A 17,166-nucleotide genomic window follows, 5' to 3' on the forward strand; every position below is an offset into this window, starting at 1 on the left:
AACCATTCATTACAATCATTGATCCCTCTGATACAATCCCAACAAAAAGAAGCTTTATACTCTCTTTCTTTAACAAACTAACTACTTTGCTAACTAAACTCTAACTCTCATAACATACTAAATTGTCCATTTCTTCAGATTTCCAGCTTCTATTTTTCACCTGTATCAACACACATCACTGTTTTTATGGTCATTCTGCTTTCTTTTCCTTTAAAATATTTCCTTTTTCTCTTCTATCTATAATTCTATATACCTCTACTGAATGGATTAATTTCATTCTCATTTGCTATTGAATCTGTATATTCTTAGGTGCCAATGGTAGTTGGTTGAAAACAGTACATTTCAATAATTTCTAGTTTTTTGTTTTATGGGTTAGTATATGCTGTGTGATCTCCATCTCATTGTTACCACTAAGACTGATGTAATTTATTTTGGTAAAATCAATTAGTTACATCAACATTTCAAATGTTGGCATATCATGGATTGGCTTCATCGTAATGTTTCTAACAGCTACAAATTAATTGGTTTAGTAATTTGTATTAGTACGTGGTGTTCATTTTCCCTTCAAAATTTCCAAGATGGGAACTAATGAGTGGTTTCATTTTCTCCATTGAAATTCTAATTTCTATTTTTATTTTTATTTTTATTCTAGAGTGGACAACTTCCTGACTCTATTACAAACGTGCAGTTGTGACTTTGAATGCAATCTTCCTTTTGTTGTTCAACTTGGAAAACCCTTTTTCTATTTTTCTCAGTATTTTGTGAAAGAAATATAGAAAATATTCGTAGATAGCTTAAATGGTGAAACCTATACTTTTTTCTTTTTTTTTTTGGAATGGAAACATGTAGAGACCCTAATTTTTAGTCATTGTACTCTAAATTCTAAGTTTCTAGTTAATTCTATTTCATCTTCCGATTTTGCTAAAATTTGCAATTAGGTCCAACGAACCTGTGGAGAAGTGGTTCGGAAATACTCTTCGGATCCTGAGGGGCGCTCGTGATTCTCAGCTAGTCACCTGAAAAAGAATGAACACTCCGGTAGGGGGTACCGGAATTAGCACTCTAACGGATAAATCAGTATCCACTCTCTTGGTTGCTTATGCCTTAAGTTATATCTACTCGTTCTTATATACCTCTCTCTGGTTGATGTTCTTCTATTTATATCTTCTCTTGGGGCCTCAAGGTCGGGCCCACCTTTAATCCACCGTGTAACTACTTACTCGGCTCCTTTTGTTGCAAATCACTTTTCACTCGGCTCCTCGCTCAACTGGCTATGTGGCCGATTAGGATACTTCTGAATTTGTATAAGACGGGGCCAAATACAATGTATATGTCTCGATTCTTTCACCTATTCGGCCTATTTGCATCCCCTAATACTCGGCCCCCACAGAACCTTTAGTATATTATTCTAGCCTTTATTAATTGCAAATAGGTATTTGTGTATTATTGCATAATGTAGAAAAATTCCATGCACTTGAGTTTGATTTCATTTTAAACCCCAAGTTTATTTACTAACTTTAGTAATACATTTTATTTTCCTTTTTCTTTATATTAATTTCTTTTGTATACTTAATAGGTGGAGGATCCCTCCAGTCCAAAATCTAGACTGGAGAGCATTGTTCCGGCCCGTGGAATCTACCATTGGTCCTGTTTTGATAATACAAATCATTCATTTTGTTGAATACTTCGTATATTTCATCCACACAAAAAATTAGTTCGATCCAATAATTGTAACTAGTTCAATTTATTATGTTTATCATAAAAAAAATGTATAGTTTATTTTTTTTGTCGTCCATTTTTTTTTTGTGAAAAATGCAGTAAATTGAACTAGTTATAGTTATCAGATTGGCACTAAAGTGAGCAAAACTTCCAGGTTGATCACCCGGTCATCCACCTGATCGACCACACAAAGCTCTTTTCCTGCTTTGTTGCCCCAGCCTTGGTTCAGTTGTCCAATTTCCTGGTTTGCTTTCATCAAATAATTATAAATAAAGCCAAGAGATTAGAATTATGATAATTGGAAGACTAGGAGATGTCTTGGCAGATGATCGGGAGGATGTCCAAAACATTTCACCAAAGTATTACACAAGGTGATCGTCTTGGGGGATGACCACAGTGCAAAATGGCTGAGCTCTGGCTTGCTGCTCTTGTTAGGGCCATAGTAGGAGATTAACCTAGCTCTGTTTTCGAGCATTGGCTAAGTCGATACAAACATTTCAATAGAGTATTACACAAGCTGGTTCTCCTGGGGGATGACCACAAAGTATTACACAAGGTGGTTGTCTTGGGGGATGACCACGACCTAGGGATATCTTGGTGGACGACCGGGTTAAAGAATAAGAATATTTTAAAAGAATATAATTAAAGTAGAGCGTTGTTGGAGTGTATGTTTAAAAAGTGACTATCTAAAGCAGTAAAGTAAAATTTTGGATAACTATTTTAGCTATGTTTGCTACAGATGCTCTAAGTGCCACCATCATTTCACTACAATGATCACAATCACCACTACCACTATAACTAATACAAACCCTTCTACCACTACAATAACCACCATTATCATTCCATCACCACAATAACCACCATCATTACACCACCGCCGCCACCCCCTTTTTATCTTAAATACATTATCCCTCCACCGTTACCACAACCACTATCTCTTTACCTCCACCACTATTGTCATTGACATTATAGGCACCATTGTTGCTCCACCTCCACCTCCACCACCACCACCACCACCACCACCAACTCACTATCACAATATAAAATAAAAAAATATAATTTAAAAATAATAAATTTTTAATTTAATATTATATATATCATACAATTTGTTTTAGTTTAGCACATAAATTTTTATTAAATAGTTTTTTAGCTTAAAAAAAATCAACATTTAGTTTTCATTATCAAATAACCTTTTAGCTTAAAAAATTCAGAATTCACTTCTTAACACTAAATTTTGAGTTTTCAATTTTCAATTTTATCAAATACCACCTAAGCAAACATCTCATTTTTTTGTGAACACAAAATGAAGCTCTATGTAACGTAATTTTAAAATTCAGAATTGCATAGAAAAGAAAAAGGAAAAGAAAAAAACAAATTTTAACAAGTGCGATAATTTTAACAGTCATTAATTGGAAGGGTGAAGAAGGGAAAAAAATCCCACACTACACCCATGTAGAATTGTTTCAGTTTTAAGATTGTTACTCCGATATCATGTATTCTTACAATTATAATATATTCTCTTCAAAACTATATCAATATATACACATACAACACACATAACGTTTTCCTGGAGTCTCTTTATATATATATATATATATATATATATATATTGTGGTATCAAGAAGTTGGGATGATTTGGATTCATTTATGATTTCTGCCTCATATTCTATACTATGCAATTTCTTCTAATAAGGAATTCCCCTTCAACTGCTTACTCATGAAGAAAAGCTAGTTTTTTCTCCACTTGCTTTTTTATTTTTTAATTTTTAAGTAGGAAATAGAGAAGAGGAACCAGGCAATTTGCATAGCACAGTAAATCTCGTATCGAAGTGTCATGTTTGGTAAGAAAGCGCCTCATACGCTAAACCAATCCTTGATCTTTGCTTATTGATTCTTCTAACACAAGCAATAGTCAATTTTGGTAGGTGGGTATAGAGCAGTGTATATTTGGGGTGTCATTTCATTTGTTTAGTGGTTTTTATTAACTGGTTTTATACTCAAACTGACTGTATGCAAAGAATTTCGAATCTGGTGTTACATTCCAATAATTCATTAATCACCTCACCCAGTGGCTTATTAAAAATTTAATTGACAGTTTTACCATTTTGTTTCAAGAAATATACATCAAATTGTCAATCTTTATCAGTATAAGAACTATGCAAACCAACTAAAAAATGTGCTGCTGCAGTCTTTGGGGCGGCAACAACAAATACATTTTAACTTCATTTTGTATTTGATTACAATCATACAAAATGTCCAAAACAAAATGACTTCTTATTCACACTTGACTGTAGCAACTAATGCATTAATTTCAATTCAAGGAGTAGTAACAGTATTCACTGAGATTTCTTGTGGAAGTGGTGAACTTTGCGGGTCTAACTATGAAGGTATATATATAATTAACAAAATTTTGAAATGTCACTTATAAAAGCACTTTTAGGGACAAAAACAATTTCGTGCCAAAATGTTTACCTTTTTAGATGAAAATTTTGGTCCCAAGGGAATAGTAATTCATATTGATGATATGTTATTGATAAATAATGTGAAGAAAATAATCAACTTAGAAGTGATTAATTAGAGCTAATTAATGAGCCAAGCTTAGAAATAAAAAACCTGTCAATGTCAACAAAACCCCTACCTGATTTGAAAACAAAGAGCAACAAGAAAAATAATGGGTAAAGACAATGCTCAATTGCCTATTTGGGCCAATTGAATCAAAAAAATAAGGTGTTACCCCCAATAAACAAAGAGATGATAGGAAATTGATAAATGAGAATAAATTGACCACCCTTCTAGGATTATTAGAGAATAAAATGAGTTTGATAAACATCAATATTATTACTCAGACTTGTTTGCCTCTACCCATGGCAATAAAATACCACTAGGACAATTTGGTTTACTTCTAGGCTTTGTTTTCTTTTACTTTCCCTCTACAAATCCCCCCTCAAAGCTCTGATCCAAACACAACCGTAATGTTTCAAAGTCGCAAACCTCATAACAAATCATTACTTGCAGAGGTTAATTTCTTAATAAATATATGGATTTAACAACGTAAGTGTTGTTATGTATCCCCACTTGGGATGAAGCTACTCTTAAAGCTATTGATAAAAGAAGTTTGTGGACTGTAAAAGAAAATTAGATAGACTATTAGTTAATTCTAGTGGGTTCAAGTTTACAAAAAAGCTGAAGCTGAGTTCTTGGCTAGTATAGTTTCAGATCATTGTCCTGTTGTTACTTTAATGACTGAAATTAAATTGAGAAACATTTTCATAATCGTCAATTTTTGGATGAAGCATGGGATGGGAATATCAAGGAGATTCTTCAAAATTCTTCAAATTTAAAAAGTAACAGGTTCTTGAGTGTTGAGAATGAGTCTTAAAATGAAAAGAATCAAGTCTGTTTTTTAAAAATTGAACAAAAAAACACCAATCTAAATTAGAGTCATTGAAGCAAAAGATAAACTAAATTAGATCCAGGAGTGCTCTAACTTTTCATATAACCAGAAGCACCTTCATGAATTTGGGTAGGGATTTGGAAGGAGACGGGAAAGGGAAAGGGAAAGGGAAAGGGCACCTTTTCCCTTTCTCTTTCCAAGTCGATACCCAAATCCATGATCAAAACACAGCCTAAAGAATACTCTTAAAAAGCGAATACCTTATGAACACTCAATTAGGCCCTGTGGCACAGAGTAGAACCTCGTTAAATTCTAATAAATCAGCCACCTAAGAAGCTATAAACGAAGATGTGTGTCAAGGGACTTGAAAAAAAAAGGCTCATGACTTTTTTCTTTCAGATGCATTCATTCATGTTGTTTCAATAAAGAAACTGCTGCCCTGCAACAAAGAAAAAAAAAAGGCACTAATTTGCTCCTAATGTACAAGTTAATAGCTGCAAGAATTGATCAGTGGGAGGTCTATGGACTAGAGAAGTCGATAAAACAGAAATTGTGTTGATTCGGCTATAAGACAATAAAATTGCTACAACTCCAATTGTTTTTGACCAGTGCTATTACTACTATTAAGCTAGCTAGCAATGAAATATAATAGTCGTGTCGTGGTTTCTACAGGGAAAAAATCAGCTGTCTCATTACATTCTATGACTTGGAGTGCGAAAGAAATTGTAATAAAGCTATGGATGCCTAGACAACTACATAATGCTGCTCAAACTTGTCTTGAGATGCCGATAGTGCACAGATTGTTGACTGCTGAAGCGTGTGCAGGTTGAATGGTGTTGGACCCCTTGCACAAATAACCTTTTTTGTTTGGGTAAATCAAAGAGAGCTAATAATAGGAACACTTTGGAAGGATAGGAAATATCAGGTGAGCTAATAATCAAAAGCATATTAATCGCTAAAACACCGTAAAGGATTAATTCAAGCCATTGAAAAGCATATTAATCTCCTCACAACATATAAGAGTTTTAGAGACCAAATTTTGTGGTCCCTAAAAGTGAAAATTTTATTGCAAATAATATTTAGGGATAATTTCTATCGTCGTAAGCATAGTCGCTAAAAGGTCGTCCTAAAAAGTAATAAACAAGGCTTTTAGCGACAATATTTTTAAAATGTCACTAATAAATACGCTTTTATGGACAAAATAATTTGATCCCAAAAGGGTTTATTTTTTGAGACAAAGATTTTGGTCCCAAAAGGATAATAATTCATCACTAATGTCCAATTTCTATGGCTAAAAATATAATAACATTTTTGGTAATAAAAATATTTGGTCTCTAAAAAGTAATTTTGTCTCTAAATTTTTGTCTCTAAAGCCTTAATTTTTTATAGTGATAATGTCGCCAATAACTGAAGATCTCCTGAACAATTCTGATGCAAAATCTCCGGTGCAAAACTTTATATCGCAGAGCGTAGGGCTTCAATATGACCCGCTCAACATCTCATATAAAAGGTTGTGTTACTATAATTTAGAAAAAGATTTCCATGGAGCTAAGAAAGAACATCTGGAAGAGAAACCGACTCAGGTCAAATCAGGAATGCTTCTCCTCACTGAAAATACCCATTTTGGTAAGCTATTTGGTTAGTAGGAAACTATTATGGTAAGTATGAAGTGAATCTTTTTGAGGACCAGCTGCTCAAACATTGTAACTAAAAGAGCGATGATGTGTAGACCCTTATCACTCAACATATTGGACATTTGAAAAAACTATAACTTCTTTCCTTGAAAAGGTGCAGAAGGAGATGGTTGTGTTCCATACTTGTCAAGAAGCGTTATATACAACTAATTTATATATCGTTCTACAGTTCTTGGTAAACACATTTAAACTTTGAATAAGGAAACATAAGCATATATATATGTTATGAACAGACTAACTAAAGCCTTCTCCATGTTTTCACTTCCAGGGAGATGCTTTGTTGTGTTTGCGCAGGTAAATTATATTGTTACGACTGCCCACAAATCATAGCATAGTGAAGAAATTGAGAAGATTTCCAAAGCCAGGAAAAAACGAAATAACAAGAACACAAGTTCGGAAGAACTGACAAACCTGAGACATCTCTCCTCCCCATGTTCTTGGCTGCAAATTATTAGTGAACTGAATGGCCTTAAAGCAAAGTGTAACGGAGCTGGTACAGCGTGCTCAACAAAACTTTTAGTAGTGCAAACATCTGAACATTAAAATTTTTATGTCAAAGCTTAAATATCATAATTGTGGCCATCAAATTTGGTATACTGAAAATAAGGAGCATGTAGCATTTTCGTCACCTAAGCTTCAAATTACAGTTGGATGCTATTTAAAAAAAAACGAGGGGAAGAAACCCACACCTGGGATGCTACCAATGGAAAACATGAAGGGGCACAAATCGATAAATAACTGCTCTAGGCACTTAAATTAGGACCAAAAAGACTTTGTGTACTCCTTCTATACTGCATACGAAGGTTCACAATAACTTAAGCTTTCTTGAGATCGTGGGTGCCAATTGATACTTCACAATTTGAAGTGGAAGAAGTTAACAATGGGTTTGGCGACAGTGAAGTTCACAAGTATGTGAATAAAAGTACAGACAAAAACAAAAGTGAAAGGCACCAATTTGAATAGCCAAAAAACAACTTGGTACATTTTCTCACATCTCTACTTCCTCATTATCTTCTTTTCATTTCTAGTATTTTGAGTCCTCTAATGGAAAAAGGTATGCTTTTTCAAGTATTCAAATCCTTTCATGAGTGTCTCTGCGTTCACTACCAACTTCATAGTTAACCTGCTCTTCCTGAATATTCACTGCATCAAATGTCAACTTAGACAGGCCAATGATATGATTCATGTGGCACTGATTACCCTAACAGAGAAAAATCAAGTAAAGGTATAGCGATCCCGGTTTTTCTCTCGTTGTTTATTGTATTCCGGACTCGGTTCCGTGGATGTTTGTTGTTGTCTGAATTACATTTCGGTCCTTTAACTCTTTGAAGTTGAGTTTAGAAATGTCTTGGGCGTGTTTCGAACAGGTTGGTTGAGCTTTGGTCTCTATTCTTGTTGCCCAGATTTTTGATAATCCGCTCGAGCGGAGTTTACATCCTTTCAGCATTTTGTGCGACTGCAAAAATACTGCAGGTGTGTTTTTCACGCTTGAGCAGATCTCCTTACGCTCGAGCGGGTCGCGCTCGAGCGGGTGTTCGAAATCTATAAAAGTACTGGAGGAGTGTAATCTACGCTTGAGCGGGTCCCTTTGCGCTCGAGTGGGTAGCGTCTTGCTGTTGTGCCTTGGCACTCGAGCGGGTCTTTTTGCACTCGAGCGGATGAAGTTTTTGTGTCTGACGCTCGAGCGGGTCATACGTATATCAGATTGCAGCTGGGTCATTTTAAATCACTTTTTCAACGCTCTCTCTCTCTCTTACTTTTCAAAGCCCTCATTTGAGAGCTCCTCTCTCTAGAATACTACTTCTCTCTACAAAATCATCTAGTTTTGGTGATCCACATCCCTAATCCCTTTGTAAAAAGTATAGAGCTTGGTGTGGTCTTTGTGTGGATCCGAAAATCTTTAGGTTTGGAGCACCTTCGAATTTCTTCATCTTCTCCTTTGAGCTCTGAAATTTGAGGTAGGAATAACTACTCATATTTATGATTTTTGACATAAACTTGTGGTCGTTTTGATTTAATGTTGTAGTTGGGAAATTTTGGGTGTTAGGATTTCAAAATGTATAAAGAGGGGTTTTGTTCTTTGGACCAATACATGTGTATTTTGGGTCTTAAAATGAGGTTATTGATGTTTATCGATGATATTTGAGCCTTTGGGTCAATATTGAGAAAAAGGGGCAAATACATTAGCTGGGATTATTTGGGTTATTAGTGTAATTAATGACATTTATTATGAGATAATGAAATTGAGAAGTTATAAGAATAAATGGTGGAATTGGATTGATTAATCACTCACCTTCGAAAATGTTGATAATTTATCTGTTGATGCATTTATTATCTGTTTAGAAATAATTGCTTTGGGCTATCGGTGGAGGATAGTCTTGATTGTTGTAGACACTGCATGATGATTAGGTGAATTAAAACCAATCAATTGGAAATGTCATTGAACATGACGGATGGAATAACACAGTGAATACGTGCTTACTTGATCATTGTATATGATAAGTGTTTAAATACTTTGTATATGTTTATGGTTTGAGAGGAGATAGGAGATGGACTCTCAAACTTGTTTGGGATGAGATAGGGGATGTACTCCATGGTTTGAGAGGAGATGGGGATGGACTCTCAAACCCGTTTGGGAGGAGATAGGGGATGGACTCCATTAATACAACAAATATGTGTATTATTTGAAGTATGGAAGTGTTTTAATATGAGTTGCAATCTCATGTGAATTGTGAAGTATGGAAGTGTTTTAATATGGGACGTGGTCTTATTTAATTGTTTGGCCAGGTTCTGAGCCATGTTTATGAAATGAAATTGGTTAAGTAAAGGAAAGTGGAATGAAACATGAACATATTTGTCATGGAACTGGATTGTGTTATAAGTTGGTTTATATGAGTTAAACATTTATCAAATGCTAATGTTTTAGTTATTGCTCATATTATGTTTAGCATATCTTTACTGAGCATTGGCTCACCCTATATGGGACATCATTTTCAGGTACAGGTGACATGCCATGTAGCGACCCTAATTTTCTTAAGTCATTTATTTATTATTATGATTATTATTATCTTATTTTATTTTTGATTTTATTAATTTTGTGGTCACATGAGAATTTAATGCGGTATTTAATTAATTTAATGTGTTGTGTAATTAATTTAATGTGTTATTTAATTATAGGTAATTAATTATATTGTTTATAAAAAAAAAAGAGAGTGTTACATATATTGATTTTATAAAGCATATTTATATATGTTGTAGTTATTTAATAAAATAAAATATATATCATATTTATTTGTGTTATATTTACATTGTATTTATGTTTTATGATATAATAGCCATTTGTTATATTGTAAGTGATTAGGTCATAATTTTAGGTATGATTAGTTGTGGATATAAGATTTAGGGTTTATAGATGATAGATTGATTTTAAGTATTTCGACTAGTAGTATATGTAAAGTTTAGGGTTCTTAGATAAGTGATTGATTTTAATTACTTTGATTAGTTGTGTAGGTAAACTTTAGGGTTTTTAGATGATTGATTAATTTTAGTTACTTTGGTTAGATGTATATGTAAAGTTTAGGATTTTTAGATGATTGATTAATTTTAATTATGTTTATTAGACGTATATGTAAGGTTTAAGATTTTTAGATGATTAGTTGATTTTAATAATTTTAATTAGTTGGGTATGAAAGGTTTGAGATTTTTTTTAGACGATTGATTAATTTTAATTATGTTGATTAGGCGTATATGTAAGGTTTAGGATTTTTAGATGATTAATAGATTGTAATAATTTTAATTAGTTGGGTATGCAAGGTTTGGGATTGTTTTAGTCGATTGATTAATTTTAATTATGTTGATTAGACGTATATGTAAGGTTTAGAATTTTTAGATGATTAATAGATTGTAATAATTTTAATTAGTTGGGTATGTAAGGTTTGGGATTGTTTTAGATGATTGATTAATTTTAATTATGTTGATTAGATGTATATGTAAGGTTTAGAATTTTTAGATGATTAATAGATTGTAATAATTTTAATTAGTTGGGTATGTAAGGTTTGGGATTGTTTTAGATGATTGATTAATTTTAATTATGTTGATTAGACGCATATGTAAGGTTTAGGATTTTTAGATGATTAATTGATTGTAATAGTTTTAATTAGTTGGGTATGTAAGGTTTGGGTTTTTTTTTAAGGTGATTGATTAATTTTAATTATGTTGATTAGATGTATATGTAAGGTTTAAGGTTTTAGATGATTAATTGATTGTAATAATTTTAATGAATTGAGTATGTAAGGTTTAGGATTTTTAGATGATTGATTAATTTTAATTATGATGATTAGATGTATATGTAAGGTTTAGGATTTTTAGATGATTGATTAATTTTAATTATGTTGATTAGATGTATATATAAGGTCTATGATTTTAGATAATTAATTGATTGTAATTATTTTAATTAGTTGGATATGTAAGGTTTAGAATTTTTAAATGATTGGCTAATTTTTTAATTATTTTGATTAGACGTGTATGTAAGGTTTAGAGTTTTTGGATAATCGATTGATTTTAATTAATTGCATTAGTTGGGTATGCAAGGTTTAGGGTTTTATTTTGGGTGACTTTATTAATTCTTTGAGTGATTCTTTAATCTTCAAAAATAATTGTGAGTACAAAATCCACTTCCCTGGATTTGTATTTAATTCTTTGTTTTTATTTATTTATTGGATATTAGTTTGATTTTGTATTCACACTAAGATGATAGATTGATTTTAATTATTTTGACTAGTGATGTATGTAAAGTTTTGGGTTCTTAGATAATTGATTGATTTTAATTACTTTGATTAGTTGTGTAGGTAAAGTTTAGTTTTTTTCTTAGATGATTGATTAATTTTAATTATTGTGTTTAGTTGTGTAAGTAAGGTTTAGGGTTTATAGATGATTGATTGATTTTTAATTATTTTGATTGGTTGTTTGTGTAAGGTTTAGGGTTTTTAGATGATTGTTTGATTTTAATTATTTTGATTAGTTGCATACCAGGTTTCGGGTTTTTTTTTTATATGGATTGATTTTATGATAGTAATCACACTCATGATTATATAAAATTAAAATAAACTTAGAATCCATTGATATTGGTTAGAGGATGGATTGATTCGTTGTTTTTATTTATTTATTTTTATTTTGATGTTGTATTGATTTTGTATTTGCATGTAAATGAAGGATTGATTTTACTTATTTGGATTAATTGTGTATGCCATGTTTATGATTTTTATAGGGATTTATTTTATGGTTGTAATTACACTCATGGTTATATGAAATTGATATTACTTATGAACTTGTAGATAAATTCCTTATACTCCACCATGACTCCTTGGATTGTTGTTTTATTTGAGTGATGGGGAGAAAGAGTGTATAAAAAAGTGAGGATTATGAGAGTTGTTTAATGCCTTATGCCCGGCATTGTTATATTTGTCTCATGATGTTGATGAGATGTTATTTATATTGTTGCCTCGTTCTCATGAGTAGACGAGTGCTTTGATTTGCGCGCGTACGTATATGCTAACCATCCGGGGAGTGTGAGTCAAACTCGGGACGATATCCCCGTGCAAGTTTGGCTTCGGAGCGGTGTTAGGTATACGGGAGGCAGATGGGATATATGTGTAGGCCGGAAGGGGAGGGCCGAAGTGGTGGAGTTAAGGAACAAAGAATTTAATTATGAATTTATCAGTATAGTGTGTATGGTACTGTTATGTACTTGATAAAAAAAAAAAAGTAAAAGATCTTGATAAATTATGAAATTTGAGAAGAGGCATGTATACGTGATTTTGGACAACTCTTGTGTTGTACCTTTTTATTAAAAAGATCGATTAGAACTTATAATCGGATGACCTTGGTTATTGTCGGTTTGATTCATTTTGGTAATGCAGATTTTATAAGCTGTTTTAACCCATGAAACGAGCTCATTTTTATTGGTTTCGCGTAAACTGAAGTAAAACATCATTCTGCACACTTTTCGTGTTTTGAAATTTTTCGAAAAAAATCATCTTAGGGCAGTTTTGGTTCGTTTTCAGCTTCAGATTTTTCGATTGAATTTTGTTTAGATTTTTATATCAAGTTTTTCTCTTAACCTGTTCAGTTTCTGTTAAATTCGTACGCGTCGTCTTATAGGAAATTTGATTCTGTACAACTTTCGTTATTTGAGTTTTGATCAATTCGGATTATTTAAGTATGAAACGGTGTAATTTTATATTTGTTTCAACAAGTTACTTATGATTAAATTATACTAATTTTATTGGTTTTGCAGGATGGTGGGTCTTACTAACTTTTTATGCAGGGCTGACCCACCATATTTTTATTTCTATACTGTCTATTCTATAATCAATTTATATTTCGTTGTATACGGACAAGAAACTAAATGCCACCGTATCTCGAGAAACTACTCATTCTTCTCGGTACGGTTGGAACTACTTGTCTTGTTCCATAACAAGAAATAATATACTTTTTGTTTGTGTCTGGTGGACACGTGGGTGTCAATTCTTGTACTCATACCAGTATACCTGTATACTGACCCGTTTTGTCTCTTGGCAACTCGGGTGCGTTCTGTTTGAGCGCAGCTGATCTTCATTTGCAGGATTAGTTGGGGCTTCGGTGGTGACTTGGATTTACGATAGTGTTGGACCTGCCGTTTGGACTTCATTTGTTTTATTGAGTTAAGGATTGATATTAGTCTATGTATTTATTATTCTCTTTATGACTTTAGTATTGGAATAATTTAGATTGGTTTGTAACCGTACTTTATTTAAGTTGTTTGGACTAGTTGTTGGCACTTAATGTCGAGGTATTTGTTGATAATGAGATTATGGTGGATGGTTTAGTTGGCGTTTTAGTTTTTTTTGTTTCACCCCTAGGATTTGGATGATGGAATATTGATTGGGGTTTAGTCCTAATTTAATAGTTAATTGTCCAAATTTTGGGGCGTGATATGCCACCTCCAAGGACGTAGCTTAGGAGGCTTAGTGGCTAAGAGATCTTTTGTGATTACCCTTTTTGTATTACATGTATATCAAGCCAAGGGCTTATTCTGTGTAAAGAGTTAGAACTCTATTTTTTGATGAACCCAAGTGTTGACTTGGAAAGTTGTAAGCCTATAGGGCATTTACTTTTGTTGTCAACATGCAATATCTCTTGTAAGAATACTCTGATGTTGGGAATATGATATCTCTTTCTTGTTTTATGAATGTATGATTATGGGTTTAATTTGAGGGCGTGACAAAAGGGCAATGAGGCCCACTCTAAGCCTCTTGACAAGACGCATATCATTCCTTGGTAAAACAAAAAGTGCCTAGATAAGTCTTGAGATGAGAAATCCAACAGTATAGAAGAGGTTTCTGTCTCGTGTTTTACCATAAAGAAACAAGAGGCTCTTCAACATTATATTAATCTATATGTAGCAAAAGAATCATTCCACAACTACAATGCTAGAATAAGATTAAAGTTGATAGCCATAGAATGAGGAATAATATTATCAGCCATTATGACAATAATGGGAAGAAATTAAAGAGATATATGAGATTAAGGCTTGGAATATACATATATATAAATGGTACAGATATATTATGTATGTTTATATATATGTATTTCATCTTTTTCCTTTAGACAATTTTATACTTGACTCAATAGGATTTTTTATTTTTTAATTTTGTACTTGACAATTTTATTTTTTCCTTCAGACAATTTTATACTTGACTCAATAGGGTTTTTTATTTTTTATGTTCCAAGTGCCAAGCTAGCATGTTGCCTTAGAACAACAACTAAATTGAATACAGGATCAGAACTTTGTTCAAGTAATTGTGCTTCTACATCATTTATATAAGCAATTAACAAAGCATACTCTCTCTCAAGAATGCTCTTGGAAAGTGAATACATGTGAACACTAAATTAGGCCTCCGTGGCATAGACTAGAAGAAAGTTAAATTATAATAAATCAGCCATCTAAGCAGAGCTACAAATGAAGATGTGTCAAGAGACTTAAAAAGGGGCCAGAACTGCATTGATCCACAAGTTGTGTTGGGTGTGGAAGTGAATGACTACAGTGCTAACACTGTCAATCACATTGTAAGCTGACTCAAATCACCAAAAACAGCACTAATTTTCTGCTAATGTACAAGTTAGCAGTCATCAAGTTGAATTACTTTGCACCTCTCAAGCTTCACTGAACATGAAGGATATTCGAACAGATTTTCCCTTTATTCAGAACTTTCAGCAGCCAAATATTCTTCCCAAATGCCCTTTCAAACTCATTCCTTTTTAGGTGGTCTACGAGCTGCTGCTCACCATCTGAAGAGCTGACCCATGTTTCTGTTCTTTGCAAATCTATCTCCCAATGATATGCCGATTAATAGAAAAAAGAAGGCCATTTTTAGTAAAGTGCCAAACCAGTATGTCATCATCAAGGCTTGGGAAAAAACAGATTTTACATATCAACTCAGCTTCAAAATCCAAAAAGCACTATCTGATGATAACTTCATTCCATTCCAGACACCAGTGCTTTCGTCAGCAAGAGAGCAAACTTTAACATCAGTATGGAATCCATCTAACTTTCCATACCATCACAAACCAGACATTCAAATCCCTTCAATTAGTTTCTTGCAGATTGCACACAGAATCTATTGCCTTTGACGACAAGGGAATTCTCAGATGTGCATGGGTATTTCTGCCTGCACTACCATTTTATTTTTAGTCTTCCTATAACAAACCTCCATACTCTTGTGCAGAGTCTCAAGCATCCTCAAAAGCTACCAGCAAGATAAGGAAACAAAACCATAAGTTGACAAGAGGTTCAAAGTAATATACATGAACACAATTGTAGTGGAGATGAGAAGGCTAGCGAATTTGCTTAATAACAAATAAATTGAAATTAGCAACCAAACTCAAGTTCACTTAAAGGAAAAAGGACCAAACTTCATCATTTTATTTATCTATTTATTTTGAAAGGTCTAGACACAAAAGCCCAAAGCGAAGCCAAATATCCTACCTTATCCCAAAAACTTCATCATTTTATTAACTATTATTGTAAAGTCTTAGCTACTCTATCAAGTAAAAGATGAAATGACCAATTCTTATTGGAATATGTCCCATATCGCTTGGAGTTGCCCCATCTATGTTGGTTATAAGGCTCTAGTTTCTCTCTCCTTGATACCTGGGTTTTAAAAAGTGTGGGTTGGACTTTTCAATTTGGTATCAGAGCTTGGCTAGGCCTGTAACTGGTATGCCGTTTATCCAGTTATTGTATGTTATGGTCTAGGAAGGTATTGGAATGTGTCCCATATCGCCTGAAGTTGCCCCATCTATGCTAGTTATAAGACTCTAGTTTCCCTCTCCTTCATACCTGAGTTTTAAGGAAAAGTGTGGGCTAGGATTTTCAATTATTCTTCCATATTGTCATTTTTGGAGTGGCAAAGTAACTATGGATTGCCCACATGGATTTTGACTAGACGAGGTGGCTTACTAACTGTCAAATGTAGAATAGCATGCAAGGAGTAAGGCCTGAAAACACAAAGTGATTTTTTGCAAGGTCTGGAAATTTAAATGGTCAAAAGTCTTTCCTAAGAGTGTGCTGGAGGGAGGTTTTTTTTAATTATGGAAAGGACTTCTCAATTATCTTGATATATCTCTTACTCCTTTTATCATTTTTTTTTTCTATCTCTTATTCCTTTATCATCCATGAGAGTTTTCAACATTAATGGATACAACATTATTTTAGAATAGAGCATCCAAAGTACTCAAGCAAATTTCTGGCATACCTTGAGAAGAGGCACAAAAACTCGCAATGCAGTTTAGACGATGACCATGCATACATCCTAAAGTTTTTTCCACAACAAGAAAGCCCTGAGAACAAAGAATCAAATACAATAGTCAGTACATTTTTCTATTTAAATTTTCAACAAATCATTGAAGAAATATTGAAAAGCATAGTTTTACAACTGCAACTGCAAGTTTGTAACAGACTGAGGAAGTTGTCCTCTTTAGGGTTAACAATATTGTCGAAGCTCATGGAGGTGTATCTATATTTGGTGGAGTAGGCGAATGTACTCATGAAGCAGATGAAAAACAATATCAGCATTCCAAGTGAAATGGAACCACTCATTATTAGTAGTGAGCTTGTCATTTAATTTGGATAAGTTAAGAAATTCCTTATACAACTTTTCATAAGATTGCTGAAGCTCTTCGTCATCATTCTCCGACGATTCATTATCAGTGGCATTCTCAACCGGCCTCTTTGAATACTCTATTCGTCCTTTAGTTTCGGAAGCTGCCATGAAAGCAAGAAATTGTTCATGTCCCTCTTCACCTTGATCTTTGCTGTCA

The 17,166-nt window shown here is 33.3% G+C and overlaps 1 pseudogene across 1 annotated transcript in view; it reads right to left on the minus strand.

The window, feature by feature from the left end:
• Positions 1–16,945, minus strand: part of LOC114323377 (two pore calcium channel protein 1A pseudogene) — a 29,719-nt pseudogene extending 12,774 nt beyond the window's left edge. The window contains exons 1-2 of the transcript XR_014358552.1: positions 16,807–16,945; positions 16,602–16,686 (exon numbers count right to left, since the gene is read on the minus strand). The product of XR_014358552.1 is annotated as a two pore calcium channel protein 1A pseudogene (transcript). The remainder of the gene's footprint in view (positions 1–16,601; positions 16,687–16,806) is intronic.
• Between the last annotated feature and the right edge of the window lie 221 nt (positions 16,946–17,166).

The sequence above is a fragment of the Camellia sinensis genome, chromosome 2 (assembly GCF_055761805.1).
Source record: "Camellia sinensis isolate YWXY chromosome 2, ASM5576180v1, whole genome shotgun sequence".
Taxonomy (NCBI): Eukaryota; Viridiplantae; Streptophyta; class Magnoliopsida; order Ericales; family Theaceae; genus Camellia; species Camellia sinensis.